General features: G+C 37.5%; 1 pseudogene; it reads right to left on the bottom strand.

The window, feature by feature from the left end:
- Positions 1-2,475: 2,475 nt before the first annotated feature.
- Positions 2,476-4,429, bottom strand: LOC140527555 (26S proteasome regulatory subunit 10B pseudogene; annotated as a pseudogene).
- Positions 4,430-12,041: the final 7,612 nt, after the last annotated feature.

The raw sequence follows: 12,041 nt of genomic DNA, 5'->3' as shown, positions 1-12,041 counted from the left end.
GCTCTACCACAGGTTGGGCACAGATAGTCTGTGTGAATATTTCAGGTGGATTCTCCAAATTTGTGAATCCTACATTTACTTTGTGCTGTCTCAATTCTGCTTTGCTCATAGAGCACAGCACCCTTTCTGATGTGGGCACGCCCTGCTGAGTGGTCCTGTGCCAGTCAAATCCAAAGTTCTTGAGAGAGACCTTGAGAGTGTCCTTGTATCACTTCTTTTCAGCACCATGTGATCTCCTGCCCCATGGGAGTTCTCCATAAAATAGTCTTTTTGGCAAATGTACATTTTGCATCTGAACAACATAGCCAGACCATCAGAGTTGCACTCTCTGAAGCACAGTCCGAATGCTTGGCAGTTTAGCTCAAGCAAGGACTTCAGTGTCTGGTACCTTATCCTGCCAGATAATCCTCAGAATCTTCTAAGACAGTTCAAATGGAAGCAATTCAGTTTCCTGGCATGGTGGTGGTAGATTGCCCATGTTTCACAGGCATACAACAATGGGGTCAGCACAATGGCTGTGCAGTGCTTCAGTCTGGTAGTCAGTCTAGTACCCCTTCTCTCCCAGACTTTTCTTTGGAGCCTCCTAAACACTGAGCTAGCTCTGGCAATGTGTGCATCAACCTCATTGTCAATCCCTGGAAAGTACACTATCAAGGTAAGTGAACTTATCCATAGCATTCAAAACTTCTCCATTTGTTGTAACTGATGGTTCCACTTATGGATGGTGTGCTGGTGGCTGATGGAACACCTGTGCTTTCTTGGTGTTGATTATTAGGCCAAAATTAGCACAGGCAGCAGAGAATCGATCCATACTTTGTTGCATCTCAGCTTCAGAGACTGCATTGAGTGCACAATCATCTGCAAACAGAAAATAATGCCCCAACATTCCCTTCACTTTGGTCTTGGCTTGTAGTCTTTTCGAATTGAAGAACTTACCATCAGTATGGTAGTTGACCTTGATGCTGTATTCATCCTCCTTGAAAGCATTTGACAACATGACTGAAAACATCATGCTAAAAAGCATGGGAGCAAGTACACAGCCCTGTTTCACTCCATTGGTGACTGGGAAGGCACGAGAGCATTGTCCACTATTCAGAATCCAAGCAAACATGCCATCATGAAATTGATGACTTCTCTGGACAACCAAATTTTGGTATAATTTTCCATAAGTCCTCATGACTAACAGTGTCAAAGGCCTTGGTCAGATCTACAAACATTATATACAGGCCTCTATTCTGCTCCTGGCATTTCTCCTGGAGTTGTCAGGCAGCAAACACCATATCAACTGTTCCTGGCCCTTTCTGAAGTCACACTGGCTCTCAGGTATATGCCCATCTTCCAGGTGAAGGATCAGTCTATTAAGAGGACTCTAGCAAGAATTTTGCCAGCAGTACCTAAGAGAGAGACTCCCTTGTGATTGTCGCAGGACAATCTATTCCCTTTACCTTTATAGAGATGGACAATGAAGCCATCCTTGAATTCCTGGGGGATAATTTCCTCTTGCCATATAACCTGAAAAATTGTATGAGCAATGGTCCCCCTGCCTTGTAAATCTCAGCTGGAATAGAATCAGCACCAGATGCTTTGCCACATGAAAGGAGCCTAATGGCCCCCAAAACCTCTTCTTCAGTTGGAAGATCAGCTAAGGAGGGACTGACTCCAACCTGAGGTAAATGGTCAATGACCTCAGCATCGTTAATGATGGTCTGTTGAGAACACTATAGAAGTGTTCAGTCCATCTCTGTAGGATCATGTCCTTATCACTAATCAATGTGACTCCATCTGCACTGAGTAGTTGTGATGCACCATAGATTTTTGGTACATAAATAGTTTTCAGGGAATCATAAAAGTGCTTTGGATTGTTACTATCATAGCTAAGGCAATATAAAAATAACAACAACAAAAGACTAAAATTACATTTTAATGGGATCATAAATGAAGAGAGAGCTAGAAATAAAAGGGGAGGTAACCAAAAGGGATCAAGATAACCAGCATGCAAGTGAAGCAGTCTCAAGAGTGAACTGGAAGGGCAACAAGCAGTATGTCTAGAACTTCTGATAATTTGGTAGATCTAGTTAAGAATTCACCAAATATTGAGTCAGCCTCAAGACTGAGTAATCCTCAGTGAAGCAATACAGTTCCCAAGGGAAAATTAATATCTTTAAACACTTTTCCCAAGTAAAAGAGAGAAAGAACAGGTCAATGAATTGGGCATGTAACTAAAAAGCTAGGAAATCAGCAAATATTAAGATTTCAATTAAACACCAAAATAAAAACCTTGACAATCAAAGAAGAGCCTAATGAAACTGAAAGCAAAAAATAAATAAAATTAGGAGCAATTTTTTTTAAAGAAGATTTAACCATTAACTGATTTGATTAAAAAGAAAAAGTCAAATTACCAGTATCAAAAAATGAAAAAAAAGGACAAATGGAGAAATGAAGGATAATATTAGAAAATTTCTGTACAACTAAATAAATGCAAATAAAACAAACAATTTAAATGAAATAAGCTAATACTTACACAAACATAAGATACCTAGATTAACAGAAAAAGAAATAACACAAACAACTCAACCTCAGAAAAGGAAATGGAACAAGCCATAGATGAATTCCCAAAGGGAGGAACAAAAACCTGTCTATATAGATTCACAAGAAAATTGTATCAAACTTTAAAAGAACAATTAATTCTGATATCACACAAACTGTTTGCAAACAAATAACAAAAGATGGGATCCTACTACATTCCTTCTATTATACAGATATGTTGTTTTGTTTCTACTATACCAGATGACTGAATCAAACAAATTTTATTCAATTCTTTGGGAAGAAGAAAAAAGTGAAATAATATAAAATGTCATTAAGAAATATTCTTTAAAATTGATATCTGAAAACATCTCAATATTTTATATATTGCTTACACAGCAATTATTTTTTTAAAAAACCACCAAACCTTATCTAATGTAGCTCATTTAATTTGCTGCAACAAATATGTTGACCAGTGAACTTTCCATGCTAGTAATGTATATAGGACTAATGAATTATTACTTTGCATGTTATATGCTTTTAGTTATTATCCTCAACTTTATTTTTAGTTGCAATAATAGCTTTTCTGTTGTATAACTTGGTCAGGTTTATTGTCTAGTTTGGTCTCCAACTTCTTAGAATCAGTCAGTTTTATGGTTGCTTTCATGAAATCTTCCTTACAAAAAAAATAATTATCAGAATGAATTGTAAACATACTTGCTGATTCAGTACAAACTTTCTCAGATCTGCTCCATTAAAGCCATGTAAGAGCTTCACAATTGTTTCATAATCTATTTCACCTAGTTTTGCGATAGAACTGGCATGAATCTTCATTATGTCTAATGTTGCTTGTTCATTTGATAAGTCAATATGTATTTTTCTATTTTATCTTCCTCGATGAAACAAAACAGAATCCAATGTATCTGGTCTGTTTTTAGCCATGATCATCTTTGCTCTGTGAAAAGGATCAAATCCATCCATCTGATTCAGTGACTCCATTAGAGTTCTCTGAATTTCCCCATCAGCTGAAGTACACTTAGAAAAACAACAGCCACCAATAGCATCTATTTTATTCTTGAAAATGATGCACGGCTAGTGATCCCTGACATAATTGAACATTTCTCTGATCAAATAGGCACTTTCACCAATGTATTCATCTACAATAGAACTAGATATAACCTTTAAAAAATTGCCATGCAGCTGACTAGCAACAGCTCTTGTCAAGAGTGTTTTTTCTTGTTCCTGGTAGTCCATTTAGCAAACAACCTTTTGTTGTTATTATTCTTACACACTGAAATAACTCAGGGTTTGTAAGGGGTAATTCTCTCAGTTCTCTGATTTACCAACTAGCTCTCCACTCTCAGGATAAGAAACATTTCCAGGGTCCTCATGAGACATGTTATAAATCAGTGGATCATTTTTTTTTGGGGGGGGGGGCAAAATATCTCATGAGAGCAAGTGAAGTCATTTCCAAAGCAGCTCTTGTCCCTGGCTTCACATTACTTTTGTCAAGATGACACTGACAACTCACAACATAACTTTGTCCCTTTGTCTCTTTGACAATGAATTTTTCTTCTATTATTTGTTTAGGCAACTCATCCACAATCTGCCCAACATTTTGTAAGGCTTACAGATCATTTTCAGACTTTTCATATGACTTAATAAGATCTTTCAATTGTTCTCTTAATGATTTGAGACATCCATTAGTCTTCTTATGCTCAAGTAGCTTCTCTCTGTAGTTAGTCCTCAAGAGACATCTCTTGGTTTGCCACGTTGACAAGACACTTTTAATCAGAGATGCTGGAAGTGTCCATGGCCATCAGGGTACAAGGAAGGGGAGCAAGGAAGGGGACAAATATTATCCTGTTACCTACATCAAGGAAAGTGAAAGCAGAGAAAGAAAACTATAAACACATATCCCTAATGGACATTAATGCAAATATTTCAAAGACAATATCAGCAAAGAAGTTACAGCAACATATCAGAAAGACCATACACTATGACCAGGATTTAAATCAGGAATGTAGGGTTGGTTATTAGAAAAACTGTAAACATAATCAACCATATTAAAAACAAGAATAGCAAAAATCATATTATTATGTCAAATGTCATGGATAAAAAGTTTTTGACAAAATACAAGTTTATATTTTAAAAAATCCTAGAAAACAAGAACAAATGAACCTTCCCTTAACATGATAAATATTGTATACCTAAAACCAGGAGCCACCATTATAGGTAATAGTGATAGGGTTACTTTCCAATAAGATCAGAGATAAAACAAGGATGTCCATTGTCTCCACTTCTATTTGACTCAGTATTAGCTGAGTATAGTACTAGCTATAGAAATAAGGTATGAAAAAAATGGAAAGAATAAGCATAGGCAAAGAAATTTTTTTTTTACTTTTGCAGATATAATGATGAGTACTTGGAGAACCCTAGGGAGTTAAATAAAATTAATTGAAGCAATTAATAATTTCAGGAAAGTTGCAGGATATAAAACAAATCCACACAAATCACCAATATTTCTGTATGATAACAATTAAACCCAGCAAGAAGATATAGAAGAAAACTTCCATTTAAAATAGTTACAGAATGTATAAACCTACTTTGGAGTTTACCTGTCAAGATATCCACAAGAATTATACTAATATAACTTAAAAAAAAACCTGTTTACAGAAATAATGAGTAAATAAATAAATAATGGACAAATAAATAAGCAAATAGAAATCCTGGATAGCCCAAGTCTATGTAAAATAATAGCAATACTACCTAAATTAATATATTTATTAATAATTCATATTAAACTATCACAGGTTTATTTTATCGAACTAGGAAAAATAATAACAAAATTAATTTGGAGGAACAAAAAAGTCAAAGATCTCTTTTTTGTATATTTTTTATTCATTATAAACTTAAATACATAATGAGAAAAGGGAGAAAGAATATTTCCATGTACATAGCAGAACATGGGAGGATTCAATAGAAAACAATCAATTTTCACTTCAAGAAAGCATATGTAATAAATAGTACACATTGTTATCAAAGCTACCTAGCTTTTCTTTGCTTCCTTCTAAGTTTTCTTTTATTCTCTGTTGTATACTTTTTCCTTTATTTTTTTCTTTCCCTCTTCCTCCTCACTCCCCATCCTAGAGAAGGCTACAATTAAATGGGTACACACACACACATACACACATACATATATATACACACATACACATATGCATATATGTGTATGCACATACATACAAAACACATTCATGTACATAGATTTCTATAAACATACACACACACACATATATGTATAGGAAAGACCAGACTTTGCAAATTTCTAGTTGTCATTTCTTTCTCTGGAGTTGGATAGCATCTTCTTTCATAGGTTCAAGTTTTTCCATATTTTTAAAAGTCACTGATCTCAAGTGAAACAGCAGGAAAAAGAGTGAGAAGGAATGGAACCCAGCAATATCATATCTCAGGTTATACTCCAAAACAGTAATAATGAAAACAATTTGCTACTTGTTAAAAAAAAACAGGGGTCAATCTATAAAAAAATATATAGAGGTCAATCAGTGGAACAGATTAGCTACACAATATAGAAAAGTAAATGAATCCAGGAACCTGGCATTTGACAAACCCAAAGACCCAAGCCACTGGGGTAAGAACTCACTATTTGACAAAAACTGCTGAGAAAATGGAACAGCAGTCTGGAAGAAATTAGGTTTAGACCAATACTTCACACCAAATACTAAGGCAAGCTCCAAATAGATATATGGTCTAGATATAAAAAGTAAAAACATCAAGGTCAACTACCATACTGATGGGTAAGTTCTTCAATTTGAAAAGACTACAAGCCAAGACCAAAGTGGAGGGAATGTTGGGGCATTATTTTCTGTTTGCAGATGATTGTGCACTCAATGCAGTCTCTGAAGCTGAGATGCAACAAAGTATGGATCGATTCTCTGCTGCCTGTGCTAATTTTGGTCTAATAATTAACACCAAGAAAGCACAGGTGTTCCATCAGCCACCAGCACACCATCCATAAGTGGAACCATCAGTTACAACAAATGGAGAAGTTTTGAATGCTATGGATAAGTTCACTTACCTTGATAGTGTACTTTCCAGGGATTGACAATGAGGTTGATGCACACATTGCCAGAGCTAGCTCAGTGTTTAGGAGGCTCCAAAGAAAAGTCTGGGAGAGAAGGGGTACTAGACTGACTACCAGACTGAAGCACTGCACAGCCATTGTGCTGACCCCATTGTTGTATGCCTGTGAAACATGGGCAATCTACCACCACCATGCCAGGAAACTGAATTGCTTCCATTTGAACTGTCTTAGAAGATTCTGAGGATTATCTGGCAGGATAAGGTACCAGACACTGAAGTCCTTGCTTGAGCTGAACTGCCAAGCATTCGGACTGTGCTTCAGAGAGTGCAGCTCTGATGGTCTGGCTATGTTGTTCAAATGCAAAATGTACATTTGCCAAAAAGACTATTTTATGGAGAACTCCCATGGGGCAGGAGATCACATGGTGCTGAAAAGAAGTGATACAAGGACACTCTCAAGGTCTCTCTCAAGAACTTTGGATTTGACTGTGTAACATGGGAGACACTGGCACAGGACCACTCAGCAAGGCGTGCCCACATCAGAAAGGGTGCTGTGCTCTATGAGCAAAGCAGAATTGAGACAGCACAAAGTAAATGTAGGATTCACAAATTTGGAGAATCCACCTGAAATATTCACACAGACTATTTGTCCCCAACCTATAGTAGAACATTGCAAGCTCATATTGGTCTGATCAGCCACAGTGGGACACACTGAAACTTCACTTTATCATGGTGATGTCATTTTGGTCCTCTTCGAAAACGAAGGACTACAACCTAACCTATTTGCTAAACTTATGTCATACCATATATTTTTATATGTACTTATTGTTCCCCCTCCTCATTTGGGCAGGGATTTCTTTATTCTTTGTACTTGTGCCTAAGCCATAATAACACTTAATAAATACTTGTTGATTGACTGATGTTTATTTTGTATCTGTATAGATGTATACATGTTACTTCCCCTGATAGAATTTAAGCTCCTCAAAGAACTGCTTCCATGCTTTGTCTTTGTACCTTCATCATACAACACAGGGCTTGGCACATAGTAGGGGGCTAAATAAATACTTAATTGACAGAAGCCACAAGGATAACAAGTATCTTATACACAAATTCATGTAATAGAATTGAATTTAGGATATCTACAACTGATCAAAACCAGAAACTATGTTCAAGGTGTCCCTTTCACCTGACGATTCTTCCTAATGCCCTTTCAAATCATGATTATTTGGGGAAAATGAGATGTTGGATTGGACAAGAAGGATCCTCCCCAGGAGAATGCTTAGCTCCTAAGAGCTTGTCTGAGAAGAAAGGGTGTAACAATAGAGGTTTATCCATTTGGAAATAACTGAATTGTGGGCCATGAATGTAAAGTAATATTGCTATTCTGTTAGAAAAGATAAACATGATGAGTACAGAGAAGTATTGGAAGATGTGAATAAAACTAACAAAGTAAGCAGAGCCAGGAAAACAACATGCAAAAGTGACTACATTAGTGTAAATGAGAAGAATAGTGATCCCACAATAGTGGGAAAATGAATGTTTCAAAATTATAAAGAGTAAGTTTGTTTCCAAATAAGGGATATGAGAAAGCACCCCAGCAAAGGAACAAATATTGCTGAAAAGATCAGGGTTTCCCCCAGCATGTTGATAGATTTTGTTGACTTTTTTCTTCTCGTCTCATTTTTTCTCTTAAAAAATTATTTGTTGGGGCAACTAGATGGCACAATGGCTAGAGTACCAACTCTGGAGTCAGGAGGACCTGAGTTCAAATCCAGCCTCAGACACTTGATACTTACTAGGTGTGTGACCCCTGATAGTCTCTTCACCCCCATTGCCTTACTTAAAACAAAAATCAAACAAAAAATATTTGTTATAAGAGATGGATCCCTGAGAGGTGAAAGGAGATAAACCAGAGCAATGTAAAAATGAAAGCTAAAGAGCATTGAAAAGGATCTTTAGACTCTCCTAGAACTGCAAGCATTTCTCACAGTTCTCGAAATCATCAGGCTGGGAGGGTGGGGCAAGGTAGAGAGAGAGAGAGATAAGGAAGTCAGAGAAGGTTCAGAGAAAGGGGGCATTATTTTATAAAACTGGAGAGCTGGTTTCAAGCTCAAATACAAAGCAACATTGTGCTCTGTGATGGGGCACTAATGGATTCTCCAAGTGAGACGGAAAAACAAGACTGTGTCTTAAAAATACTTTGCATCTAATTAAAGCCTAACCCAACTCCATTAAGGGCATACACAGCTACTCAGGTTTGAGTCAAGAGCCACACCTCACCTGGAGACTCTCCATTATCCCAGAACTCCCACTGGTGGTGGTGCTAACATCAGAGGACCTCAGATCTGGGACAGATCCCCAGTGGCCACACAGTCTATCCACCTCCACCCTCCTAACCTCCAGAAAGGGCTGTATCTGTTAGTACATCATGACATTCACTGTCTCCTACTCTGAGACAGAGCTGCAGGGAGGAAGAATACTTGTAATTTTTGCTACTTGTCTGTTCAATAAAAACAACCTTTTCCATTTCTATAGACTTTCTCATTTACAAACAACATATCTTACTGAAATAAGGTATACTCTCATTTCAGAGAATTACAAACATAGAGCTGGACAGGACTGTGAAGGTCTCCTAGTCCCACTCCCTCATTTTACAGCCAAAATATCTGAGATCCAAAAAGGATATAACTTACCCAAGGTCACACAGGTAACGACTTACAGTCAGTCAGACAATAAACATTAAGCATCTACTGTAGGAAGCTAGGTATCACTGTGGATAGAGTGCCAGGACCAAAGTCAGGAAGACAACTCCGGAGTTCAAATCCGGCCTCGCTTATTTACTGTGTGACCCTGGGCAAGTCACTTCACCTTGTTTGCCTCAGTTTCCTCATCTGTAAAATTAGCTGGAGAAAGAAATGCAAACTATCACAGTATCCTTGCCAAGAAAACCCCAAAATGGGGTCATGAAGAGTCATACATGACTAAAACAACTGAACAACAACAAGAAACATGTCTAAGAACTAAGGTTACAAAGAACCATAAAAGACAGTCTGTCATCAAGGAGGTTACAAAGTAATGGAAGAAAGCAATATATAAAAAGAAGCTGAAGAGGGAGTCTGGGGTGGAGAGGGAGAGTACGAGGCAGTTCAAGGTATGAAGTCCTGAAGCCAGGTGGTGTATGATGAGGCATCTGCCCTGGAGTCCTTCCTTAAACAGAAGGTCTAGGAGCTGCTCACTGATGTTCACCCTCCACTCCACCCCTATCCCTAATCAGAAAGAGGGAGGGGTCCATGGAGCAAGGGTGCTGAATGACCTTATAGAAAGGTGAGATTTTGGAAGAGCAGGGATTCAAACTCGAGGTCTCTCCTGCTGACTCTGGAAGCACAGAGAAATGGAAGTAACTTGGTCACTTCTAGTGAATTTCAGAGCCAAGTCTCAAACCCAGATTTGATTACAAGATGCAGTATTTTTTAGTTCTGTGCCATATGTTGTAGCATATGCTTAGCACTATGAGGGACACAGCAAAGTAAAAGACATGCGACCTCTGCCTTCAAGAAGCATATCATCTACTGGTGGAACAGAACGAAAATGCATGAAAGTATCAGAGAACAAATACTAGCCTCTGAGACATGGAATATAAATGTAATAGGAGACCTAAGAAGGGAGAGATGTTGTGTATGTAATAGATGTAATCAATTAATCAATAATCAACAAGCATTTATTAAATACTGTGCCAGGCACTGTTCTAAGGGCTAGGAATGAAAATACAAAAAAGAAAAATAGTCCCTGTCCTCAAGAAGTTTATATTCTGTGTAGGAAAACAATAAGTATATAATTATATACAAATATATTTGTTGTATGTAGAACAAAGCACTAGAGCTAAATGGTCTATTGAAAAGGTTGCTAGACTTTGTGGCCAGAAGACTTCAGTTCAAATTCAGCTTCAGCTGCTTCCTTGATGAGGGATCCTATTCAAATTGCTTAATCTCTGTTTGCCTCATTTTCCATAACTGTAAAACTGGGACAATAATAATAATAATACCTACATCCCAGGATTATAGTGAGGATAAAATGAGATTATTTTAAAAAACACTTTACAAACTTTAAAACCTTATATAAATGGCTACCTATTGTATTTATTAAGCATGCTGAACCTAAAGTTTGGAGAGATTAGGGTTCTAAACCCAGGTGATATTTGGTGTTCAATTTTGGGCAATTCTAATTTTACCCCTGACTCTCATTTGTCTCATCTGCAAAGGCAGGGAAATCATATTTGCTCAAATGTCCCCACAAGATTGTTATGGAGGAAATGATTTATGAACTTTAAAAATGAACATATGGACATGTTATTTTACCTCTGTGTTATCATTATGGGGTGGTGTATTCAGAGGTTTCTTGAGAGAGGTATCATTTGAACAGATTCTTGAAGGAATGATATAGGTTTAGATGAAGAAGATGAAAGATGATCATAGACTAGATTACATCTTGCACAAAAGTGAGAATGAGCAAGATTTATGGGAGAAATAGCGATAAGACAAGCCTGAACAGAGCAGAGGTTGTGTGGCAGGATATTGAAGTGTACAGGAAAAGGCACTGGACTGAGAATCAGAGGATCTCAGAATCTCATTTTTTTTGGTTCCAATTCTGACCTATAACTTTCTGTTTGACTTAGGCCAAAGTTCTCTGAGTTTCCCTTTCCTTATCTGAAAAATGGGGACAATAACGGTGTCACTGTTCTGTTCCCTGGGTGGTTATGATTAAAATATTTCATGAACTATAAAGTTCTATACAAAATGGATTTTGCTGTTATTTCCAAACCAGGGGTAATCAAAATACTTTACAACACATAAAGCATTTCCATACTTATCTCAATGGATTCTCACAATAATCCTAAGAAGTAAATAGGCCAGAATGTGTTATGCTCAATTTACAAATGAAGAAACTGAGGGTCAGAGTGTTGAAGTGAGACTTGCCCAAAGTCTCACTACTCCATAGTAACAGAGATAGGGCTAGAACCCTAGCTTCCCAATTCCCAGTCTAAGAGTATTCTCTACCCCCATCATGCCATGCTTCTTCTTAAGGGTAGTGGATCCCAAATCTTGGAGCAGGGGTACAGAGAGCCAGAACCCTAAACTAGATAGAAAATAGAGGGGGAAGTGACTTGTCAAAAAAAGCTGCCATATCCTTCCAGTATGTGTGTGTGTGTGTGTGTGTGTGTGTGTGTGTGTGTGTGTGTGTGTGTGTGTTAGGGGTACTGAGGGGAGGTTAACTTGATGCAAGAAATCTGACTGAAAATGCTGAATCATTCTGCTTTTGGAGAGATGGAGGAAACTGAAGCAATCAGTTGTCCACGGTCGCAAAACTGATGTCAGTCTTTGTTTAAGCCTGTTGGTTTTCTAGTATTTCTTGGCTAC

Source organism: Notamacropus eugenii, chromosome 1, assembly GCF_028372415.1.
Source record: "Notamacropus eugenii isolate mMacEug1 chromosome 1, mMacEug1.pri_v2, whole genome shotgun sequence".
NCBI lineage: Eukaryota > Metazoa > Chordata > Mammalia > Diprotodontia > Macropodidae > Notamacropus > Notamacropus eugenii.
Note: the sequence above shows the minus strand (reverse complement) of the source record. Positions and strands in the feature narration are given on the sequence as shown.